We start from the raw sequence: 26,865 nt of genomic DNA on the forward strand, positions 1-26,865 counted from the left end.
CATGGCAGAAGGATCACTTGAGCCCAAGAATTCAAGAGTTCAGTGGCCTTGAACTGGACCATGCCACTGCATTCCAGCCTGGGCAACATAGTGAGACCCTGTCTCTGCAGAAATAAAGTAAATTAGTTGGGCATAGTGGCCTGCACCAGCAGTCCCAGCCACTCAGGGGACTAATGTAGGAGAATTGCTTGAGCCCACGAGTTTGAGGTTGCGGTGAGATATGATCATGTCACTGCACTCCAGCCTGGGCAACAGAGCAAGACCTCATCTCTAAAACATAAAAATTAAAAAATAAAAATAAATACATGGGGACTATATAGGAAACCAATTTTATTTAAATACAACTATTAAAATATTTTTAGAAAAACCACATTTGTGGTATAATATGTGTTTTTTAATTAAAGCATTAAATAACAATATTTAGTGGTAAGTCTAATAACTATCATAATTTCAAAGTGGTAATGAGAATATTTGCTATTTTGAGATATCTGCAACAACTGTAAAATGATATGAAGACATCAGTGTCGAGCTCTCCTGAACCCCTGTGGGTGGTGGGATGGAAGGAAGCTAGTCAAGTAGAGGGAGGAGTGGATCCACATGTCATCCAGGTCCAGTGAAACTGGCTGGCCCTGAAGCAGTCATTTTTGTTGTATAACAAACCACCCCAAAACTCAGTGGTTTAAAGCAGCAACCATTTCTTATTGTGTATGGGTCTATGGGCTAATGAGTTAGTTCTTCAGTCAATTGGTAGATTGGCTGGCGCCTGCTTGATGTGTTCACTCCCATGTCTAGTGGTTATTGCTGGCTCTTGGCTAGGGCATCAGGGGCTGGACCACATGTCTCTCATCCAACAGGCTAGCCCTAGTGTTGGCATACAGACATGGTGGGAGTTACAGAGTTTCTGAAAACAGCAAGAGAGAACAAGCCCCAATGTGCAAGCACCTTCCAAGTCTTTGTTGAGGCTACAATTTGCTATTATCTCATTAACCAAAGTAAGTCACATGACCAAGCATAGAGTCAGTGTGGAAAGGGGATTATGGATCTTGGGAGGGGAATTATGCCAACTATATTTACAAAAAATCAACCATAGTTCCCACCAATCTTGGGAGCATAAGTCAGAGAGAGCACCACCTCTGCCATAGATAGATGGCCTCTGCCCATCCATCCTGTGGCTACACATCTTCCACTAAGTTCCACAAACCAGGAAACTTAGACCTGGCTTATTAGTACCCTGTCCCCATAGGCCTTGGAGCCCTTAAGTTTAACTTTGGATATCCTTGGTTCAAGAGGGCACCTGAATATCTAGTTGCATCTCTCCAAGGTAACTAAGGAATCATAGACACAGGTATCTGATCAATTCAGCAGGGAAGTCAAAGGGGAAATTTTCTCCTTTGAATATTGAGGATAAGTAAACTTTTCTGGATTCAAACTGGCAGGGTGGAGCAGGAGGGGATCAGCATCTTATTGTTTTATGGTAATGTTGCTTTATCTGTAATTTCACTTGAGCCTGTCTTGGTAAAGACGACTGCATTTTAAGTTTTTTCCCTGTCTCTCCAGAAGTGCCCGCTGTTTAAGCAAATTCTACTTTCTCATCTAATTACAAGAGCTACCCATAATGTTAAAAACAATTCTCTGCCAGCCCTCTGCCCAATGAGTACTTTGGTAATGGGAACCAAGGGAGGAGGCAATGGAAAAAACTCTGAAGGCCTTTCAGCTGTGTTGCTGCGTCATGGAAAACAAGCCAAGCAACTGCGTGGAAGCCTCGCAGCAGGTCCCACCAGAGCCTTCTTCTTAGTGATTCCAGGGATTAGCAGGGCACAGCTGACTCACCCAGCTGCCTAGCCAGGCACTTCCATAGGGCATTCTGATACCTGGCTGTACATTTGCTCAACTCACTTCAGATATCAAATAGAAGACCCCTAAAGATGAGGCCCTGGGCAGAACTGTGTCAGTTCCTGCACCAGCTTCAGTTTACTGAGCCTCCAAAGGAAAATAAATAAATAAATAAATAAATAAATAAATAAATAAATAAATGCATGCTTCTAAATTCTTTTGTTGGAATGCTGTCCTAGGTTGAGCCCTCCCAAAAGCAGATCCTTAGTGAAGGATGAGGGTGCACATATTTTATTTGGGTGTTAATCCTAGGAAGCGCTGATGGGGGGGAGTGGAGAATCTAGACAGGGATTCAAAGAAAGCCAATACAGGGGGCACTCATGAGCAGTTTGCCAGCTCCTGGGGCTCAGCCCAGCCAGGGACCTCTCTCAGAGAGAGTGTACAACATGCCTGGATTGCCTGACCTGAAAGGCAAGGAAGCTGGAGTATTATGCACCAATTCCCATCCTTCAGTGGTGAAGGGCTGTTCCCAGAGTGTAAACTTGCACCCAGCCCTGCAGGAGACCAACTCTACACCTCAGATTGGAGAAAATCCTAAGGCAGTGAGTCTTGCCTCACTCACAGTAGAGGCACTAGCAGAAGAGGCCCTCAGAATATACAGAAAAGGCGAGTGCCGAGGGTATATGGTGGGCACCAACTGGCTGCTAGAATTTTGCAAACTGTTATCACCAGACACCCCAAGTATCACAATGGCTGTCTCTAGCTTTAGCACATTGATAGCTTGGACCTTCATTTATTCCCTGGGTCCCTAGTGGGTTCCATTCATTCAATATCTATGTGCCAGGTACTGAGATAAAATTTTTTCATACATCATCGCATCCGATTCTCAGGACAACATGCAGGGTATTATTAGCTTCATTTTATAGCTGAGAAAACCGAGGTACAATGAGGTTAAGTAAATTATCTTAAGTCCCTCAGCTTAAAAATAACAGAGCTGAGATTCCCATCCAGATCCACTTTAAAGCCCAAGCTCTATCCACAGCAAGCTTCACCCCAATTAGGTGAGGAGTCTTTTCTCCTGCTGAGAAAAGGCCCAGCCATGTCCAACCTCCATACCACCATTTCTCCTGAATCTTTCTCCTCTTCCTTTCTGGTCTTTCCTGTTCCTTTATCTCTTGTTTTCAGGTTGGCTCCATGGAATTAACTGATGTCCCTTCAGTGTTCTAGATCCTTTCTTGGGGAAGTGGGCTATCCCTCTCATCCTCCAGACCTCCTTACCCTGGGGGCTGGGATCACTGTCTGCATGCTCAAGACATCTTTGAATCTCTAAGTCCTTAAACACCCTCCAACTCATACCCACCCACCCACGATCTGGTCTTGTTCCACCCACACACAACAGGTGCTTTGGTGGATCCTACTGCTTCTGGCATCCTAGTGGGGAAGGAATCATGGAACCATTTCTTTGTAGCATCTTGCAGGTTTAGGACTGATCTTACCTGTGGGTCCCAAGCAAATTGAACTGCTTGATTTGTTCATAAGCATCAGGCCACAGTGTAAACTCTGATTTACCGTGGTTAATATTTTAAAACTAAGATAGCATGCAGCAAGCACTAAGAGAGGGAGTAATTAATTCTAGCCTGGCAGAGAGGGAGTGGGAGGGAGGTGGCACCTCCTGCAGTCTCAGGAGGGCTCCACAGTAATAAACAAAACTGTAGCTTCCAGGTGGCAAAAAGTATAAGGGGAACGGATGGGTGCAGAAGGATGCTGTGCAACTCTGTTTTAGAGTCAACATATCCAACTTCATGAGGATCATACTATTATTTCAAAAAGAATATCAATAGGTTGGGCATGGTGGCTCATGCCTGTAATCCCAGCACTTTGAGAGGCCGAGGCAGGCAGATCACGTGAGGTCAGGAGTTCAAGACCAGCCTGGCCAACATGGTGAAACCCTGTCTCTACTAAAAATAAAAAATTAGGCATGGTGGTGGGCACCTGTAATCTCAGCTACTCAGGAGGCTGAGGCAGGAGAATCGCTTGAACCCAGGAGGCAGAGGTTGCAGTGAGCCGAGATCACACCACTGCACTCCAGCCTGGGTGACAGACAAGACTCCGTTTCACATAATAATAATAATAATATCAATAAGGCGTCAATTCTGACACCATCTCTGGTGGGGGCTCAGAAGCCACTATCAGTGAGTAGCAGATTCTCTCCATCCATCACAGGCCAAAAACAAAAAATAAAGTTAGACCTAAAAAAATAATGTGACAGAGGTTGTTGATGGAAAATGCCCTGGTATAGATTAGGGAGCATAAATTTTATACACTGGTTCCAAATGGACCATTTAAATGACAAAATCTAAAGTATTTTATAGAGAAGGAAGAGTAGGGGGCCTCGAGTCATTCAAACCTCATTTTAAATCCCATCTTAGATTCCAACTCCAGGTTCTTTTGAACCACTGAGCGTGCGGTGCCACCTTTGTGGCTTTAGGCAATAGTCGAATTTCATGCACACATATATGAAATTCACATAGGTGATATTTCAGGTAATGTAAGTCCTCTGAAGACAAACAAAGTAGGAGGAACAGAGAGAACGAAGGAGATACTATATTTGGACAGAGTGGGCATTCATCTAAGAATTTTGGCTTTGGAACACAATTGAATTCTTTCTTGGCCCAAGCCTGTAGATCTTTTTAAACTACAAAGTAGACTTCATTTGGTGGCTGCAGGCAGGTGTACAAGCAGGGGAGAATTATTTCAAAAAGTCATCACAAATTTCACATGCTCCCAGGCACTAACTGAGTGCTGTATGCATATGAAGTCATTTGCTATTCACTCTGCCAAATGCAGTAGGTAATCTCAACATTTCCACTTACAGATGGGGAAACTGAGGTTCTAAGAAGTTACAAGGAATATGCCCAGAATATGGAATATGACCATGCTAGTCAGTGGGGTGGCCATCCCTGGAACCTGCATGACCTTGGGCCAATGCTTCTGTGCTACTCCACAATGTCCCATGAGCCCTCCCTAAGTAGAGGAGCAGAGGAGGACAAGACAGGGTAGAAGCCCCCTGATTTTGGGGAGGCAGCAGCAAGAACCCAGAGAGGCCTTTCTGGAACTTGGGTGTATTCATTAGCTATTGCTGTGTAACACTATTACCGCAACCCTAGTGACTTAAAGCAACACACATTTCTTATCTTGCAGTTTCTGGGAATCACAAGTCTGGGCCCAGCAAGGCAGGGCTCCCTTCTTAGGGTCTCACAAGACTGCTGTGCAGGGGTCAGCTAGGGCACATTTTCATCTGCAGCTTTCTCCACTTCCAAGCTCATTCAGGTTGTTTGAAGAATTTGCAAGTTCCTTGCATCACCCTGAGGGCCCTGTTTCCTGGCTGGCTGTCATCCAGGAATCATGCTCAGTCCCTTACCACGTGACCCTCTTGGTGCAGCTCACAACGTGACAGCTGACTTCAAATCCAGCAGAAGAATCTCTCTCTTCAGGAAGGGCCAGTCCTTCTTTTAAGGGCCTTCATCTGATTAAGTCAGGCCCAACCCAGGCAATCTCCTTTTTTACTTGTCTCAAAATCAAGTGATTGGGAGCCTTAATTATACATGCAGGATCCATTTACGTTTTCCAAATATCATAGCTAATCACAGAATGGCATCCTGTCATGCTCACAGGTGCCCCCCATGCTCAAGAGAAGGAGATTATAAAGAACTTGGGCACCAGGGCACAGAAATGCTGGGGGTCATCTCAGCATGGCACCCTGCATGCCAGGAAAGCGTGATCCTGCTTCCTTCCGCCATTCTCCATGCCTCTCTCCAAGGCTGCAAGTGTTCCTGCCCTACAGAGAGCCTTGGTCCACATCACACGGCCAGAGGCCTCCCAAACGAACATTTCTTAGCGGCCAGGCCTCATTCTGACCTGGGTAATTGTGATGTTTGCAGACCCATCCACCTGCCTGAGTTGGGGCCTATATGCGTTGTTCTGACCTTGATTGCCTTAATCTACAATCATCCCTCCAGAGGAGGCTAGGCTTGCAGAGCCCTGGAAGAGCAGGCAGGGGGTTCTGGAACATTCAGTCTTTCAGTGTTTGCCATTAGCGACCTGGGGAGTGATGCGAATGGCTTCAATTGCTCCGTGGAGCCAGCAGTCACAGCAGGCTTTGGGGGTCCCCGACATGAGCTGGAGAAAAGCCTCTGCGAAGCAGCTGCCAGAGTAATGGAAATGCCCTGCTGCCTTGCTGAGTTTCCACGGAGCCGGGCAAGATTCTAGGGCTGCGTGCCCTGCTCAAGAGAGGCCCAGTGTGAACTGCAGGGCCGACATGGGCTTTCCTGATGAAGCTGTTCTTGCACTGAAGAGAACAGCAGAGGCCTTGGCTGGGAAGGCAGGGATCAGTATGGGAGGGCAGGGTAGGTGCAGTGGGGGGAGTGAGGGCAGCATCTGTATTCTGTGATTAACAGGCAACCTAGCAGTATCTCCTGAGCCTCAGAGTGCATGGGGTGGCTCCGCACCCCAGCTGCTCATCGCCCTCATCATCCTCATCATCTTCATCACGCACAGTTGCAGCCCCCGGGTCCATCAATACCCCCTCCTTCCTCTTTCTGCCACTTCCCATGCATTTACTGAGCATCTATTACATGCCTAGCGCTGCTCCGGGCACTGAGAAAACAGGGGTGAACATGCCAGGCAATATTTCCTCTCAGGGTGATTAAATTTTAATGGGAAGGGGCAGACATCAATCAGACAGATGAACAAGAAAAATATCAGATGGGGATGGTGGCTAAGTAAAAGATTGAAATAGGGTGAGGTGGTCGAGAGAGACGGGTCAGGGAAGGTCTCTCCGAGGAGGAGATGTTTATGCTGAGGCCTGATGACAAGAACGGCCAGTCATGAGATGGTGTGAACGGGCGTTGCAGACAGTTCATGCCAAGCCTGAGGCAGGGGCAAGGTGGGTGCTTTCAAGACACAGCAATAGGCTGATGCTGTTGGAGGGAAACACAGAGGAAAGTGAAGTGTTAGGAGGGAGCCAGGTTAGCCAGGGCCTGCCAGCCTGCAGAGGAGACTGGCTTTTGTTCAAAAAGCACTGGGGAGCCCTTGGAATTGTAACAGGGAGATTGATACCATCTGATTTATCTTTCTACAAGATAATCTGGATTGGAGTAGAGCAAGGAGGCGGCTGCAGCTCCAGAGTATGACTGTGGGTGAAGCAACTTAACCCAGGGAGGCAGCATTCCTTACTAGGGGATCCCTACTGGATAGTAATGGCCAGCGGGTACACACCATGGGGAGCTGCTGGAGAACCCTAACTGCTGTTTCCACAGTCTCCGCCTGGAGCAGAAGAGAAGCTGATTCTAAGTCTGTTCCCTAAATGCAGCAGAATGTGTACGCAAGTGATTAAGTGAGGAAGGATTCTCAAGTGAAACCTATATAAGAAAATGAGGGGGAAAGAATGCGGCAGGAGAAAGAAGCAAGCAAGGATGTGGTTGCAGCTGGAGACTAGCATCAGCTGATCCCAGAGGAGCCCTGGAGTGTGGATTGCATCATAGTTACTCCTGCCTTGAGACTCGGAGTGCCAGGCTTTGGTAGCCCTGAACTGGTCAGTCATTCCAGCACAGAGTGGAGGTGTTAGAAACTCCCAGTAGGGGAGGGGGCTCCTGTGTCTCAAGGGCATGGCTCAGGAGAAGTCACAGGTATAAACTCTAAGCCATGTGAAGCCCGGTATCTGGGGAACAGGTGCACTTGCTAGTGGAAAGTAACAGGAATCTGGGCAGAGCACCTCCAGCGTCTGTTATAGTGGCCATGACTTTACTGAGAGAGGAGAGGGAGGATGCCTAGACTAAGAAAGTGTCCTGCTGCAAGAAAGCACAGGACGCACATTTCTAAAAGCAAATGAGCTAACATAGGAGGCCTGTTACAGGATGAACCTCTCATTGCCTACAGATGCTCTCCAAATAATCAGCTCCCAGTGTGCCCTTAAAATAGGAATCAACTTATGGGCATTCCATTCATCCAGCTTCCCAAGAATAAGTTCATTGCATTCTGGAAGGTTATATCTAAATATCCATTTAGCCAGCATAAAAAGAGATTAGGATTAGGTGCACTTAATCAGTACATTAGAATCTTCTGCCAAAGTTATCTGATCCTGTTTTTGAGAATAAATGGAGAATAAACATGGCCTATTAGCAAGGAGTGGCTCTTCCTGTCCCCTGCTCTGTGATTGCAGAGAAGAAACCAGTAGCTAAGAAGTAGGGCCGCCTAACAGCTGCTTCTGTGATGGCCACAGCTTTGCTCAGAGGCACTGGCTTTACCATTCAACTGTGTAGCTCTTTAGAATGTAGATCAGTGGTTTCCAGACCTTGCCTGCACATCAGAACGCCCTGGGATCTTCTAAAAATCCAGAAGCCCAGGTCGTATCCTGAACCAATTGAATTACAATCTCTGGGAATACTTTTTAAATAAACTTTTTATTTTGGAATATTTTTAGAGTTACAGAAAAGTTGCAAGGGTGGTATACCTCTCACCCAATTTCCCCCATTGTTGAAACCTAACATTATCATGATACATCGGTTACAACCAAGAAACCAACATGAGTACATTACTATTAATCAAGCTCCAGACTTTACTTGGATTCCATCAGCTTTTCAATTAGTGTTTCTTTTTTGTTCCAGGACCAATCTGGGGCACCACATTGCATTTAATTGTCATGTCTCCCCTGTTTTCTTTAGTTTGTGACAGTTCCTCAGTCTTTCTTTGTTGTTCATGGCCTTGACAGTCTTGAGGAGCATTGACAGGGATCCTGTGGAATATCATCCAATCTGGGTTTGTCTATTGTTCTTGTAATGGAACAAGACTAAGGTTGTTAGACTCAGGTTATGGGTTTTTGGAAAGAGTACAGCTAAGGTAAAGTGGCCTACTCATCATTTCATGTCAGGGGATACAGTAGATCCATATGACATTACTGGTAATATTACACTTTGTTATTTGGTGAAGGTCATATTTGCCAGGTCTCTCCACTGTAAAGTTAGTATTTTTCCCTTTCCCTATTCTAATCTTTGACTGAGTCTAGCTCACCCTCAAAGTATGGCGTGTGTAGAGGTGGGTGAAAATCAGTCAGAAATCTATGAGACACATTTTTATGGCCACCAAACTATCCTCATCTCTTTGCCTTAGTTCCCAATCACTGTTTGCAAACTTTCTCAAATGATCTAGGACTTTGCATACCCCTCAGTTCCCCTGGGATTGAGACAGCACTTCTTGACTGTTACCTTGGGTAAGTTATTTAGTTTTGTCTGAGCCTCAATTTCCTCCTCTGAGAAATGGGTATTGGTCAAATATCTATTTCTAGGAGTTATTGCCATGATTAAATTAGATAATGCCTATAAGGTTTTGACTATGGTGCAAACATTCAACAAATGTTCACTATCAATCATGTTAATAGTCGTAGTAATAATTGCCTTCATTACTCTGACCTTGTGTATCTGATATCTAGGGTCACAATAATGCACCTCAGTGACATAAAACAGTAAGTTAGAACTTACATTTGGGAAAGAGAGACATATTATGAAACTAAATCCACCAGGTTTATTTATTATAAAGAAACACTTAGCACTTATTATATGTCCAGCATTGTTCAAATCATTTTTATAAATATTAACCCATTCCATCTTCATGAAAAGAATTCAAGGTAGGAACTATTATCACTATTTTACCCATTAGGAAACAGGCACAGTTAGGTGAGGCAGCTTACCTAAAGGCACACAGCCAGTGAGTGGCAGAGCCAAGATTTGAATATAGGCAGTTCGACTTCAGAGTCTACACTTGTAACCACTACACGATGCTATGTGGGATAAACAAGAAGTATAAACTGTGAGACTGTGTGAAAGATGACTGGGTCTCATCAGGAGCAGGAACCCAGTGAGACATAACATCTGCTAAATCTTTTTTTTCTTTCTTTCTTTTTTTTTTTTTTTTTTTTGAGATGGAGTCTTGCTCTGTCACCCAGGCTGGAGTACAATGGCGTGGTCTCAGTTCCCTGCAACCTCCACCTCCCGGGTTCAAGCGATTCTCCTGCCTCAGCCTCATGAGTAGCTGGGATTACAGGCACGCACCACCAAGCCCAGCTAATTTTTGTATTTTTAGTAGAGACGGGGTTTCACCATCTTGGTCAGGCTTGTCTCGAACTCCTGACCTCAGGTGATCCACCCACCTCGGCCTCCCAAAGTGCTGAGATTACAGGCATGAGCCACCGTGGCCGGCCATCATCTGTTAAATCTTAAGCAAGCATATGCCAGACAGGAGAGAGGGGCCAGGGTCAGGAAAAGAGAGCTGAGGTGTTCGGAAAGATTGCTAAGGAAACTCCCAGTCTAGTGTGGCATCCTCTACAAAAGCCAGCTGATATTAAGCATTCTCCCCCAAAGCCAACTAATATTAAATTTTCTTTCTGAGAAATATCTCATTCTCTCTCTCACTGTCTATATCCTGCTCTCTCAATTTCTGAATGTGCCCTTGGGAATTCAGTCGGTCTTTGGTTTTAGGGAGGTTGGAGCTGGCAGGGCATCTCTTTCAATAACTGGAACTGATCGCCGGTATAAAAGAACCTGGACCACTCAAAGCACATCCTCATCTGTGTCTTCCACAGTTAAAAATCCACCCTCCTTCGCTTTTAGGTCAGGAGTTTCGTAAGGCAAAGGAAGTTTCTGATTGGGAGAATTTAGATTAGCTATCAAATTATATTTGGGGAAAGTGAATGTTCATTTAAAACTGGGGGGTCTAAAAAAAGTTTTGTTTCTGGGGCAGTGTGGGTTTCAAAGCATCACATTTACAGTTTCACCCTGGGCGTGTGCCCAGATCCAAAGTCTTGCATCAGAATTCAACTACAAACTTCTGGGTGACAGAAATGCTATCTTCATCTTATACACACACACACACACACACACACACACACACACACACTGACAATTCCCACACAATAGGTGCTCAATATGTGTCTTAAATAAATCTATAATTAGACTTATGATAAGGTGCCGTGACTTGCTTATTTGTCACTGCATCTATATTTGAAATCCAAAGAGCACATGTAAATCATAAGCTTTGTCCTTTCCTTTGTCCCATCTTGTCCCCATATAAAATCATCTTTCTACTTCCAAAATTGGCAGGGAAGAAAAGCATCTTAATTCACTTCATGACTGAAATTTTAAACATACCTTTACTGAAGTCTGAGACTTCAAAGCTGTGTGCCCTTCAGCCGAGGTAACTAGTGAGTGTCCTCAAGCATTGACATTATTTAATGGAGCTCATTGGAATTCATTTTATGCCTGAATATGTTGACTCCACTTCTGTCTAAAGCCTGCTAGGAAAACTTGGAATTCCAGTGGCTTCACAGAGAGCATATTGATTCTAAGCTGAGTCTGAGCTATTTCTGAGCCATTATGTTTCAAAGACAGGGTCTCACATCGAATTTTCCTGGTTTAGAGTAAAAGAGAAGATAGTGTGGGTGTATGTGTGTGTGTGCGCGTGTGCGCGTGCGTGCATTCGTGTGTGAGCGCATCCTGCGCACATCTGTGCATGTACATGGGGTGAGGGGAGAAGGTGGAGAGAGAGATAAAAGGGGGTTGCCTGTTTATTGAGAGGGAGGGGAATTGCACTTGCAAGGTTCTCCTTATCAGTGAAGACAGAATGATTGGCTGAGCCCAGGAAATTTTGATGTTTATCTAAAACGTCTTATGGAGAAGAAAGAAAAGAGGCAAGCCACCCTGACAGTGGCAGGGGAATGAGTCCTATTGCTACCCACCATCCCCAGGGGCTCATCAGTACCCCAGCCCTCAGCCACAATGCACACACAGCCTCAGTGAAAACTACATGCTTGCTAAAAAACTCACTTTCCAGACAAGTCTCCTAAACTTCCCACCAAATTGCCACCTTTTAATTTCACAGCCCCCTTGAAATCCAGAAAGAATAGATGTGCTAAGGGTGGCCCTTTAAGGGGAGAGATAAGGACAGAAGAGGAGAATAAATAAATGCCCTATCACTAATATTCATTCTAAAGATGTGTTCACCAGCTACTGGGTACAATATTCCTGTTAGGGCTCACATCGTTGGGCACAATATTTGTTGAGCATTTATTATGTCCAGGCACTGTCCTGCATGTAGTGGCAATTTAGCATAAAGGTTAACAGCCTGAGACCTAGGGGAAAGTTATTTAACTTTCCTGTTTCTCCATTCTTCATGTGTAGAAAAGGGGTGATGATCATAACATTGTTATGAGCACTAACACACATAAAGAAGTTAGACACTGCTTGGCATGATGTGAGTGATTCACAGATGTCAACTATGGTGTTTCTAAGCATGAAGATGGCCTCATGCATCCAGTTAAGATCCATATGACCCAAAAGTTAGAAAAGAACCGGCAATTTCTCAATGGCAAATGCAAACATCTTTTTTACTTCTTAAAGGATTTGGGAAGCTGCAGAGAACACCCTAGTTCTTCCCAGAAGGCTGCCCCTGAGCTCTCATATCAATGACCAACAACAGAGTGGTCGAGTGGTGCCAACAACAACCACTTGTTCCGATCAGTGATGACATTTAGGGCCAGCCCTATAGCAAACTTTTTTCTGGCTCCTGAAATGAAATGAAATGACAAGATTTTATTTCACCAGTGACGTTCTTCCTGTCCTAGCCCACAACTTCAGTATTCCCTTTTAGACCAACACAGGCATTAAACTGGAAATACATTTTAGCTTCGATAGAGGAAAAGGCTAAGAATAGAATCATTGGTTGTTCCTGAGATGCCATGTGAAAAATTTAGATTAAGTCAGGTTTCCTTTTTTCCTCTTGGCCTATTTTCTTTTGGTAAAGGATGTGAAGCGAGCACCTTCCATGACTGATGTGCCTTCCAAGCATGCTGCATTTCTGCTCTACTTGCTGCCTGCTGCTTACTCATCCCAATAGTCCAACTGTCTCTAAAACTCCTAACATGAAAGAGTGAAAAGAAATGTGACTGCAGGGTATGGAGGGCAGAACTGGGAGAGAGGATGATGGCACGAAAGCAAACTTTTGAGACATACTCAGTAGGTCAGTTAGCTTTTGCTTTGTAACAAATGACCCTCAACTTAAAACTTAGAGGCTTCAAACAACATTCATTTATTTAGCTCATGATTCCGTAAGTCAGCAGTTTGGGCTGAGTTCAGCTGGACTCCCTTTGTAGTCTGTTGCTGGATCAGCTGGAGGGCTCGTTGGTTTAGAGTGCCTTAGCTAAGACGATTTCTCTCTCTTCCGCAGGGTGTATCTCATGATCCATTAGACTAGCCTGGGTTTGTTCACCTAGTGGTTGCATGGATACAAAGACGGATGGAGAACACTCCAATCTAATCATGTTGAGCCCATGCTTATGAGATAATGAGACCTAAAAAGTTGTTCTCCCCAACTGAATTGCATGGGAATTATCAAACACACATGTGTGCACAGACGCCGACAAAAAGTATACTTGGCTTTAAGGAGAAGGGTATAGGGTGCAGGGAGACCCAGGAGACCCATAAAATAGTTTATAGCCAACCCCAACACCTCATGTAATTTTGCTGTTAACATTTTCCCTCCTTCAATGCAAATTATTTTATAGTGTTTTTTTCTGATTATAAAAGTAATTCATGTTAATTGCAGAAAAATAGGCAAAGAGGAACATAACAAGGAAAATATAATTAACCATAATCTCGTGTGCAGAGGCAATAATTATGAATAATTATTTTATTATACATACGACATAACATGACCTGGTTTATATCTATATTTAAATATCCAATAACACCATTTGTTATGTGCTATGTGTCAGAATGTCTGCTAACTGCTCTATATGTATTAGTTCATTTAATCCCCACAACAACAATCATTTTTGAGATGAGGAAAATGGGGCACAGAGAGGCTAGACATCTTTCCTGGGATCACACAGCAAGTAAGTAGTAGAGCCAGCATTCAAAGTAGTGCAGCCCCACTCCTCAGAGCATTTTTGACCCTTAAAATCTGTACTATTGATCCTCACATCCAATGTTACTCAAACATTAGTGTGCACTAGAATCCCCTGAAGGGCTTGTTAAAGCAATTTGCTGAGCATCATTTCCAGATATTATGATTCATTTGGTCTGGGGCCTAAGAATGTGCATTTCTAACAGACTCGGAGGTGATGCTGATACTGCAGGTTCATCAACCACTCTGCGAATAACTCTGGTCACAGCAGTGTCAAGGTATGTACTGCTAATTCCGCTTCATAGATGAAAAAACAGAAGTTCAGAAAGATTCAATAAATAGGCCATGGACACACAGCTTGTCAAGTCTGTGTTATGTCCATTTTCCAGTTTACTCTCATGGAAAACAATAACAGCCAATGTTTACTTCATTTGATAGCTCGTGCCTTTCTTCTGGTGAGGCTATAGTGCTAAGGAGATAGTTCGGAAGTTAGATGCAGCCTCTCTGAGAGCCAGGTTTTACTGGGAGGTATGTGGATTGCAGCCACTCATTTGTTCGCTCATTCATTCAATCCCTTGGCAAGGAGCCCTAGCTGGGAAGCCCCATCCATGATGGTTGGTGGTAGGATTCCTGCCCCCAGCAGCATCCACATACTGATACTGAAGTGACTGTTTCTGACTGAAGGAATGACAATCTCACCAAGTGAAGTATGAACAGAAAAAAAAAATGGCACAAAGATGTTACCTGTTGAAGCTATTGACAGGAACCAGTTCCAAAGACCTCTGTGCTATTTTCTAACAGCAAAGAGACTGGTATTATTTTGGTGGGTTCCTTACAAGAAAAAAATAACCCTCCTATGATGGCAGAGCCTCTGTGATGTCTGCCTAGATGGAGTGTAGCTTTTGTAGCCATGTAGGACCAGCTTGGAGCTCTCTGGGTGTCCATCCTTCCTGCTCAGTGCGGGCCACAGACAATAGCATCACTGTGCAACTTGATAGAAATGCTGATTCATAAACCCCACCACAGGCCGACTGGACTAGAATCTCTAGATTTGGAGCCCAGGAATCTGTGTTTTAATAAGTTCTCCAGGTGATTTTTAGAAGCCCTAGTCTAACAAGAACCCTGCAAAGCTAATTATTTTGCTTCCCGAGGAGAACAGCTAACCCTCTGGAAAGTTAAAACCCTTTAGGTCTAGTGTTAGACCTAAAGGTCTGCTCTTCTCAAACTTTAGTGACCATCAGGATCACCTGGAGAGCTTATTCAAACATAAATTCCTGGGCCGCACCCTCAGAGATTCCAATTCAGCGGATCTAGGGTGGAGCTCATGAATATGCATTTCTAGCAAGTTCCTGCATATGCTGCTGCTGCCTGTCCTGGACCACATTCCTAGACTCCTTTAGCAGCATTCTTCTTAAAGAAAAAAAAAACTGACTGCAACTGTCAGACCTTTTCAAGATCTCTGATTCTGTCATTCCATTTCAAAATTATATTTTCTTACTTAGGGAACTCAGTTTCTTCAGAAAACTACTTACTTTTTAAACTTATTTTTCAATCAAAGTCCACAAACTATGTTAAAGTAGAACTGGTTCTGGTTGTCCAGGGCATTTCTGAAAGAGCTTGTTGAGTGTAAGTAAATGGAAGAGGTATGGCATGGCTTCATGATTTCCTGTTCAGGAGACTTTAATCACCTTCCATCTGCTTAGAACCAGAGCCCTCCTGATACACATTGTGGGGGACTAAATTTTTGGAGTACATTAGTCAAGCCCTGCAAAAATGACACCCAAATGATCACAAGTGGTCTCCAAGTCCCCTGAGGAAGAAACCTTAAAGTACTTATCTCTAGTCTTAAACCCTCAGTATCTTAACCCACAGTCTCTAGGATACTGACGCTTAATGGGCAAAGTATGTAAAGAATTTTTTAAATTACTCATTGGACTCTCCTATAAGTATTAACATGCTCAAATTAATTTGAAATATATTGCCTTAAATAGTCCAAGGAAGATTGGTGCCAAAAAGCTTCATGAAACAATTAAAAAACATACACAGTCATGCGCTATGCATTTTGGTCAATGATGGATAGATGGGTGGTCCCGTAAGATAAGAATACCAGATTATTACTGTACCTTTTCCAAGCTGAGATATCTTTAGATATGCAAATACTTACCATTGTGTTATAGTTACCCATAGTATTCAGTACAGTAACATGCTAAACAGATTTGTAGCCTGGGAGCAATAGGCTATACCATATAGCCTAGGTGTATAGTAGGCTATCCCATCTAGGTTTGCCTAAGTACACACTATGATGTTTACACAATGATGAAATCACCTAATGACGCATTTCCTAGAAGGTATCCCCATCGTTAAGTGACGCATGACTGTATACTCCAATTTAAGATCCCAGCACCATGTCAAACAAAAAATGTTATAAAGAGGTGTGAGACATGATCCTTGCCCTCACAATTACTTACTTGCTTCTTTCTGCATGGTAGGCACTTAGACTAAAAGGATGCTGGTGGAGTGACCTGTCAAACCCGAATGTACACAGTATTTTTGTCTCCTGGAGAATTTGTGCTTCAAGGGGAATTTGAGGACCTATCACAGTTTCCTGGGGGATAGAGATGACATAGAGGCCAATGTAGCACGAAGCAAGAAATACTGGGAAGGATACCTGAGAACCACACAGGAGTCCAAAGGGAGCCTTGGTCCAGGCTGCCGGCCTACTCCAGGAGATGCCATTTGTTCAGAATTTTGAAGGCTGGATGGAAGGCTGGAAAAGGGTTGAGGGATGATATTATGGCAAAAGAAATAGCAGACATTGGAAGGATTACAGTAAAAGTAAGTAGGGAAGCATTTTCATCAGGCATGCTCCTGAAGGAGCAATGATTAATAAGCATGAGATCTGATCCCTTGGAGAACGTTAAACAAACCTGTCCTACCTCCAAAAAGGAACACATAAATCTATTTGAAGGGAGCCATGTTTGCACTTGTGATTGAAGCAGGCTAACCTTTCCTGGGTGGCTTTTGTCTTTCCTTTTTGTTATTCATGAGATCTTCTGTTTTCATCGTATATCCCCTCAAGGTTCTAGGTAAATGAACTACAGGCCCAGAAAAGCTTGTTTGCCTATCATATGTTCCTCCTAGAAAGTGAATTGATGGAAATTTTGGATATTTGTGCAGCTACAGAAAAGGAAATCTCAAATCTGCGGAGATGGAAAGAACAGGAACCTACAGAGACTTGAGGCACAAATTCTCTGTACATTTGTGTTTGACAGGTCACTCCAGCAGCACATGCCAAATCAGGTTGAGCGAAGTTCATAAGCTTGCTTTCTTATATGGCTGCCACGACCTTCTAGAACCATCTGGAACTCTACCACCCTCCAGTTAACAGGCCCTATGTGCCCTGGTTTGCTCTTGGGAACATTTTGTACATCTACACATACGGAGACACCCACGTGCAAACTCAGTAGAGGCAATGCATAATTTCCAGAGTCAGCACATGACTATCATATGAATGTATAGTGACTGTATGTCAGAGATTTATTTACTTCATTAGTGAGAAAACCAGTAGGCAGATCAAGTCAGTTCACAGAGTATTTGAGGAACAAAGATTTATATGGTCAGTCAGGAAAGGGAGGTTAAAAAAATTTGTTTAATTGGGTTCAAAACTGATTAATGCCCTCCAGGCAATACAACTACAATGCTTGGGATTATCTTTTCTACCAGAGAGATATCATTTGCTTCTTTACTGGATGAAAGTCATGTGCTCAATCTTGTATAAAGCAACATCTAACTTGTCAGTCTGGTCTCTAATCAAGAGTAAATAACAAAAACTTTTGAGGGTAATTGACATGTTTATTACTTTTATTGTAGTGATGGTTTCATGGCAATATACATATGTTAAAATTTAACAGATTTTGAAATAAATGTGTGCATTCGTTGTATGTTCTTTATACTTCAATAAAGCTGTTAGAAAAAAATAGTAAGCCCAAACAAGTTACATTCCCCTAAAAAATTAGCTAATCCCCAGGCAGTCCTATTAGAAAATGTTCCAATATGATATAAAAGAATTTCCTCATCCTTTTTTATTTTTTTAGCTTTCAAGCTTTAGATAATTTTTCTTGGCTTTAATTAAAGTAGTTGTTCTCAACTCAAAGAGGTTTAAGTTTTGGCCACTTAGTAAGTTTATAACCTTAGGCAAAATATTTAAACCTCCCTGAGGCTCAGATTCTCCATCTGAAAAAAAAAAAATGGAGATAATAATAGATCTCTGTTTCATAGGTGTATTACTAGGGTTAAATAAAAATATGCATTTGGGTGCTTAGCACAGCACCTGGTACATATTAAGGACCTAGTAAAGGTTAACTGTTCTTAATTATCATTTCCAAGGAGCACTGTAGCTCAGGAGCTATGTGAATGAGAGACAATGAGACAAAAAATATCATAGACCAGGGATGAGATCCTAAGGACACTCAGAACTGTGTTCTTGATCAGGTCACTTGTCTTTACCTTTTTTCTGATTCCTCAGCTACAAACTGCGAGGAGTATATGAGAGCTAAAGCAGGTCCTAATTTTTAGACTTGGATTCACCAGGCCTTGGACTGAATCCTGATGGAATCCTGGCTTCTTCACATCCAGAATCTCATAAGCTCTTAGGGCTCTCTGTCCACGGTATTGTATCTCAGTGATGAGGACTCTGGATTCGAATCCTGATTCTGCCACTTACTAGCTATGTGACTGTAGGCTACTTACTGAACCCCTCTGTGTTTTGGTTTCCTATCTATAAAATGGGAATGATGAAGGCACCCACCTCACATAGAGCTGGTGGTGGGACTATGATACTGAGTTATCACATACCAGAATCTATACAGTGCTGGGAGGACTCTACATGCTCAGGGATCATCCCTGTTACTATGAGCACCTGTGAATGAGCGGTCAGTCAGCCAAGGGTCCCATTCAGCAAGCCTGAGGAGTGTTGGTGGACTTCTCAAAATGATGAGACTTGAAAATGTAATTTTTATATGCAGGACAATTCCCCTTTGCGGTGTCACTCAGCAATAACTCCAAAGGTGTATTTGGGGGTACTAATACAAGCTGTCTGGCAGTTGTAGATGTAGTTTAATGACATTTATACACTTTGTGATCTACATGTCACACACACCCTGGGGCTGGAAAAAAGTTGTTAACACCCACAAAGGGGCTGACCGGGCAGTTCTCAGGGTGGCCTAGCCAGACCTTCCACCCTGCTGACTGGCAGGGTTCCCTACGCAGGATGTGCCCTCCTCCTCCCACAGAGCCCACAGATGGCTTACCACCTGCTTTGGGGAAGATGGCTGCTTCCTAGTTCTGGGGCATTGCTCAGCCTGAGCTACAAGATTTATCCCCGGAAGGTTCCTTTAGCAGGCACTGTGGGTCTCCTATGAGATCCCTTTTTTCCCTTTTACCAGCCCATTGCATAGCTTCTGCATGTTTTGCTGCTAAAGGCAATCTATGATTTTACTCATACAGAGAGTTGCTTCATCCATACAGAGACCAGAAATGGCTGGGAGTTTTTGTACCCTACAAGTGGCTTTAGCCAATGACTGACTGATATAGAAGTGTGCAAAGCCCAGCTCTCTCTCCTGGAGGTGAGGCATGCTCTGAGGTGCATTTAAGACTCCAGAGCTCCATGGAGGATGATGCTGATGCTGGCACACCCCCCTTGCTTGGCATCTTCCCCTTTTCTGACCTATCTCCACCACGCCCTTCCTGATCTCCCCCCGGAGCATTCCCTCAACAAATTCCCTGCACATAGACTCTTAGCTCAGGGTTGGCTCTTAGAAGCAGCAAACCCAGGAGGAGCTCCTTTTCCCCCACACTCCCACCTCCACTAGAGAAGAGCCTCTCTGCAGGTAGCTTATGGAATCCCAAAGGAGGACGGTCCTGCTCTGAAGTTCTTAGAAACACAGAACTTTGAGCAGTTTGCCCTATCCTGAGCTACCTGCTTTGTAAACACTTTGGGAGCAGGAGGAGAAACCAGATGGAAAGACACAGGCCTTGCGGTAAATGGAGAAAACAGCAATTCAAATCCTCCAAGGAAAAAACAGTTCCCCCAGGGCAAAGTGCTGGAGACGCAGACCTGCCTCAGGTCTGGAAAATTATTTTTTAAAGCACTGGGCAGTCTCGGAGCCTCATGAACTTCTTCCAAAACAGATATAGCCTGCCTGTGTCTCAATGGCCTCAGGGAAAATCTCCCTAGCTTCCCTCTTCAGCTCAGTCACCATAGAAAAGGGTCCTGTGCCTTCCAACTGTTTCTTCATCTGAAGTAAAATGATTGATGGGACACAATGGGACTCCTGAGCCCAGCCATTTGTGGCTAAGGTACTTGAAATGATATAGAGGGATCCCTTCTCCCCAAGCCATCAGGGCAGCCCATAGCCTAGACTTTGGGTAAGAAAAATATCTGCAAATTTGTCTTTTGGAGTTTGCCAAATCCCAGGGTCCAAGTGGGCCCACGGATAAGAATAACGGTTGTGACAGCCAACCTGCCAAGTTTCCAAAAGACTGGATGGTACTACACAGACTCACTGGTGTGGCAAAGCACTTCAAACTTTGATTGCTTAAACGGCCATCAAACGATGCTTGCTCCCCTGGCCACAAGTGACACTCTTAAGTGTTGTCCACCCTCTTGCGTGTTTCCTTCCAATGGGCAAATAACTCTGAGCTATATGGAGACTAGGTGGGAGAGGGTGAATGAGTCAGGGTAAGTTCTTCCAAGTTTCTGGAACAGTAACACACACACACACACATACACACACAATTTATTTCTTCTGCCAACTCAGGGTTCTGGGGTGGGAATTCACTGTGGTCTAAACACTACCGGGCAATAGGAGATGCAAAATGTAGGGTTTGGGGCCCAAGAAAGCTGATAAAGAGTACAACTTGAGTACTAGAGTTACTAATGAAGTACAACTCATTAAAAAGATTAGTAGGCAAATCTACCTTTCCTGTGATTTTTAACACAGGAATCATGTGGGTTAGAAGATTTGTGTCCTCCATTTATTGAATGCTTTTCTGTTTTCTTGGACATAATTAAAAATTCTAGCCTCCTTTCCCTTTGTTAATATGGCTTTGATAACTTTGGGCTTCATTTACAGATTTTATATAGGGCTATTAAGCACAGAACAGTGAGACTATGATTATTATAAGAACAGAAATAAATGCATAATAACAAAACTTACAAAAATCGATTCCATTACATTCAGAATTGGTAATCAATCAACATTATGTAAAAAAACCTTTATTCGTAGATAATGCAAGGGTATAAACAATGTTTCAGAGGGAGAACATGTGAAGTAGAACAGATGGATTTAGGCAGACCTGTTACTGGCAAAGCTACAAGCTGCTTGCAGACAGATTAAAGCCATCTTAGAGAGGATGAGCTTTGGGTTGTTTTTCAACACCTAAGTGTTCTATAAATGAGTAAGAGTTAAAATCAGAGCTAGGTATCTCTAAGAAATAATAATAGCTAAGATTTAGGCAAGAATGTGCTTAAACTAGTTTGTTAGTAGTTGAAACCTTCTTCCTGTGCATCTTTCGAGTCTATCCACTATTACGAAGTACCATTAATTAACCTACATATTTTATTTTAAACTTCTTTGAGTCATAAACTAATGGAGAAAGAATGAATTATTCAATAAATGATGTTGAAAAAGGAGCTGTTTGGAAAAATATAGAATTAGGGCTTTAATTCTTTCCGTATGTACACTAAAACAAATTTTAGCTGGATTAAAACGTTGAATTAAATATGACCACTGAGAAAACTAGAAAAAAATGAATTTTTAACTCATTTTGGAAAATGCAAATATTTTACAGATAAAATACTGAGGAAATCACAAGTTAAAAATATACACTGATGAGCCTTTGTAGAAAGCACGTTGGTAATATACCTCAGCTGTCATTAATTTATTTTCTTTGACCTGTAAATCCACTCCTGGGAATCTATTATAAGGAAATAATCCAAGATGTAAATGCAATGTTTGTGTAAATATGTTCATGATAGCCTAACTTACAAAGGCAAAAAGAAAGGCAATGGAAAGGAAAGGAAAGGATGGGGAAGGAAGAGGAGAGAGGAAACAAAACAACTCTAAACATCCAGTAACAGGAGATTAGCCAAATAAATCTTAATATGTTATGTGAGGGAACATCATGCAGTCATTAAAAATGTCATTTGAGCAATGTCTAATATATGAAAATTTTCATAATGTAATTAACTATAAAAAACAGGATAATATGTGTGTATCTGATTCTTTAACAAATAAATTTATGTATATGCAGGCATACACATGTATGTTGATTCTGAATAGCACATTGGTTCCCAATCTTGGCTGCACATTAAAGTCACTGGGGAGCTTTAAATATATTGCATCCTGGTATTCATTCTCAGATTCTGATTGAATTGGTCTGGGGTGTCACCCGGGCATCAAGATTTTTTTAAAGCTCCCCAGGAGATTTAAATGCACCCCTCCAGATTTGAGAACTATGGGCATATGATTTAAAAAAGGAAAAAAACAATTCTTCACTGAGAAGACTTGGAGAAAGAATAAATATTTATTTAGCCTTCCGAAGCAAAAAGACATTCACCTGGCCAGGTGCAGTGGCTCATGCCTGTAATCCCAACAGTTTGGGAAGCTGAGGCAGGTGGATCACTTGAGTTCAGGAATTCGAGACAAGCCGGGCCAACACGATGAAATCGTCTCTACTAAAAATACAAAAATTAGCCAGCATGGGCCAGACGCAGTGGCTCACGCCTGTCCCGCACTTTGGGAGGCTGAGGCGGGCGGATCACCTGAGGTTGGGAGTTCAAGACCAGCCCGACCAACATGGAGAAACCCCGTCTCTACTAAAAATACAAAATTAGCTGGGTGTGGTGGTGCATGTCTGTAATCCCAGCTCTCGGGAGGCTGAGGCAGGAGAATCGCTTGAACCCAGGAGGCAGAGGTTGCAGTGAGCTAAGATTGTGCCATTGTACTCCAGCCTGGGCAACAAGAGCGAAACTCCATCTCAAAAACAAAACAAAACAAAAAAATTAGCCAGCATGGTGGCATGCACCTGTAGTCCCAGCTACTCAGGAGGCTGAGGCAGGAGAATTGCGTGAACCCAGGAGGCAGAGGTTGCAGTGAGCCAAGATCATGCCACTGCACTCCAACCTGGGCAACAGAGTGAGACTCTGTCTCAAAAAAAAAAAAAGAAAAAGTTCACCTGCTAGTTGCCAGCAAATTTCATAGAATAGTGCCCAAGGAAAACCTTACCTGTTTGTATTATTAAGAAAAATTATCCATAACTTGGAAATAAAGCAAAATAATTGATGCACATCTTTCATTTGACATACTGGTCATCTAATGGGCCCACTCAAGGATTATCCCATTCTCTGTCTTTGACATACTATTAACTTTTGATCAGGGTCCAGACTCTGTGAAGTTACATGTTTGTTAATTTAGAGATTCTCATGTCATGGAAATTTAAATGATTCCTGTGTGATAGAAAAAACAACTGCAAAAGTGACACTTTTATTGCTCTGTAAGATATTAACCAGCTTTGTATTTCAGTTAGTAATCTTATTCCAGTATTATGTATGAATTCTCTTTGAACCAGCTTTACCATCTTGTTGGCTCTCTCATTAATGAGTTAATAAATCTTCATCACATACTCCTATATTTTTATGAGACTCATGTTTTTAACTTTTTGAAAGGGTACCTTGAAAACTGTCGATGATCAAACATGGATTTAGTGATAGAAGTGAACCTAGAAAACTCATCCTGAGTGGTGATTGATCCAGCAACAACATCTTAGCATTTGGCCACAATATGCTTCCTTCTTCTGATGTTCTCAGAACATGCAGTCTGTGTGGCTTACAAAAATCTCCAGGCCCTTTGCCCACGAGGTCTAATCCAAGTGCCTTTTACATCCACTCCATGATAATGACAGGGAATGCCAAACTGAGTAACTGGAGAAGTCAAATTTACACACTAGGGTAGTTACAGTCACAGTAGTTACTTACCTTAAGCAATTAGATATTGGGTAAATCCAATTTTACCAATCAGTCTTCTGCCACCATTGACTCCCACAATCACTTCAGAGACACTTGATCATCATGTGGAGTTCTTCTGCCATCAAATGGGACTCCTGACACTTTGGCCACGGACGTTTTTCTATTTTTTGTTACCCCTCTCTGTGTCAAGTACTCCCACAATGATCTATAAAATTCTAGAATATAAGCTAGTAGCTTTGCTATTTAAAGAAACCCTGCAGTGAATTCACTTCTAGAGCAAATAATTTTCCAGAGAGTTTAACTTCTTAGTAGGTTGGTATACAGTAGGTTTATTCAGAGTGGGATTGTGTTCATAGGTCCTGGTTTCTTCAAAGAGGGACATAGCAGAACTGTTATCTAAGGCTATATATATACAAAGATATATATATGGCAGAGTATGGCAAAATATATATATATTCAGCAGAGGTGATAATAATGATGAAGTCCAGGGTGAATGCCCATGTGTTTTGATATGAGATTATTAGATTAATCTGAGGAATAACAATTAAGTTGGCATTTTTGTTTCTCTCACCTCCATGGAAGCAGAATTTGCAAGTGAGTCAGCTCCTTCCTGGGAGTTTGCTGGCTTAGGAAATGTCTCTCTTGTTTCCACAGTGGATCCTGTAATACTGAGGAGCAGATGGTGTTTCTTCCAGCACGGTAAACCTTTTCCAAAAAGGATGGGAGGATAGAAAGAATTAGGTCCATCAGCATTCTAATCTCTATGACAGTCTTGTGGGTGAAATTAGATTCTGAGGAACCATTTTAAAGGACCAGCTAATCAGGACTTTTTTTATTTTTTTATTTCATTTTTTGAGACAGAGTCTTATTCTCTTGCCCAGGCTGGCATGCTATGATGTGATCATAGCTCACTGCAGCCTCTAATTCCTGGGCTTAAACCATCCTCCCACTTCAGCCCCCCGAGTGTCTGGAACTGCAGGTGCACACTGCCATGCCGGCTAACTTCTAAATTTTTTGTAGAGATGGGTCTGGCCATGTTGCCCAGGCTGGTCTCAAACTCATGGCCTCAAGCAATCCTTCTGCCTTGACCTCCCAAAATGCTAGGATTATAGGCATGAGCCGCTGTGCCCAGCCAGAACCCATTCTTATGAAAGGACCTGGGTTTGTGTCATCAACACTGTGCATACACCTTGGCTTTCTTCATAGAGCCAGAGACCTCAGGTTTGGAAGAGAATTTGCACATCACCTGATCCAGTGTTCCATCTTATAAATGAATCATGTCCATCAAGGCTACCAGCTGGTTGGTCAGCCTTTCCCTGAAATAGGTAACTCATTTTTTCCAAGTCCTCTAACCCAGACTTTGGACAGATCTCTTAGAAAGTTCTTCTGTCACTTCCTCCCAGTGCTGACGGTTTTATTCCTTAGAGTCTGTTGCAAATTTTCCTCTGCCGATCTGGTAATTCTCAGTAATTATTTTAATAGACGTAGTTAAAGTAGGTGAAGTTCGTAGGTCTCCTCCCTCATGACATTGAAACTAGGTATTATATTTAAGGAAAACAAGCCTCAGGATGGATTCTTCCCTCACCAAAATATTTCTTAGCAAGCAGACACAATACTAGTTGGAAAACTTGTTCTATAAACACAATGAAGTATACATTTTCTGTTCACTTGGGCATTCCAATCAGCACCTTGCATAATATTCTAGTGGCAGGATTCAGGTGACCTTGCAGTCAGATCAGATTAAAACAAACAAACAAAAAAAGTGGTTCTTAAAGTGCATTCCCTGAACCACCACCAGCAGCAGCATGAGACAATGAGAAGCTTAGAAATGCAAATTGCTAGGCCCTACCCCAGAATCACTTACTACATCAGCAATCTGAGTTTTAACAAGCCCTACCCGTGAAAACCAGTCAGGAAACTCCCCTAACCATGACAGAATCAAGGAGCAAATGTAAGCCTTAGGTTAATGGCATACTCAGACTCACTACACACACACACACACACGGCTTATATTATGTGGGATGATAGTACATTTACAGTATTTCTAGCCAATTTTTATATTTTGAACATTCATTCCACCAATAAAAAATTATTCCTAACGTCCATTAGGTTAATTAGTAAACCTTTCTGTAGATCACAGGCAAAGGGAGTTGAAGCACTAATAGTAGCTATCTCAGAAATGTGAGCTCCTGATATAACTCTTTCAAATGCTAACTGCATATCCTAGAAGTCTCTATCTCTGCTTAGGGAACCATGACTGTTTACTAACCACCTCTTGGGTACAGATTACAACTAATATACATTCATGTCAATGAATTTTAAGTTAAATTACAATTTAATGGCTAACATTGAACCAGTCTAGTATCTATTCCTTGCAGTAACCAGAGTCATGCTCTGTCTTCTTTTCTCCAAGCTAAATACCCTCATACCCTCAATCATTTTTAGTATAATGGGATTTCAAAGCCCTTGACCACACTGTTCTCCTCCCAGCTTTAAGGTAACTACAAATGAATGAGTATGAACATGAGTATGAACATATGATTCAGGAAATCACTTGTTCTGTGGGCTTCCAGATCCCAGGATAAAGGTACCTACACACACCCTAAATGTTCCACTTCTATTCCCTGAGCCACCACACCCTAGACCTTGCTCAAACTCAGAGCCTCTCTTTGCCAAGCTTCCCTTGCCTATGTTTGCATCCTCTACATGGGTCAGACATATGGAAACATAGGCAAGAATGTGGGTGTGTGATCCATCCCCTTATCTATAGCAATGAATTCCCCAGTATAGCACATATACCTTCAGTGGCTGGCGAAATGAGCTTAGGAGGATGATAGATGAAATTTGCAATATACATTTTAGTAATTGTGTATCTACTTTAATGTATATTAAACAAACATAATTGGCCATAACATTTCTGATTTTATAGATATTATTACTTAGAATGAGGCTAGGTTTGAAAGGTGCGTTAAAATCAATGATTTTAAAAAGACTTAGGGAATTAACAATGTAGCGTGAGTTTATGCCTAAATTGTGAAGAAAACATAAGAGGC

The 26,865-nt window shown here is 42.6% G+C and overlaps 1 protein-coding gene across 5 annotated transcripts in view; it reads left to right on the forward strand.

The window, feature by feature from the left end:
- The window catches only part of SNAP25 (synaptosome associated protein 25), an 89,003-nt gene that overhangs the window by 17,761 nt on the left and 44,377 nt on the right, over positions 1-26,865 (forward strand). Inside the window, exon 1 of one of the 5 annotated variants that reach the window (XM_054541542.2) lies at positions 13,605-14,063. The gene's annotated coding sequence lies outside the window, so the exon portion shown is untranslated. 5 annotated transcript variants of the gene reach the window in all.

Source organism: Pongo abelii, chromosome 21 (assembly GCF_028885655.2).
Source record: "Pongo abelii isolate AG06213 chromosome 21, NHGRI_mPonAbe1-v2.0_pri, whole genome shotgun sequence".
Classification (NCBI taxonomy): Eukaryota; Metazoa; Chordata; class Mammalia; order Primates; family Hominidae; genus Pongo; species Pongo abelii.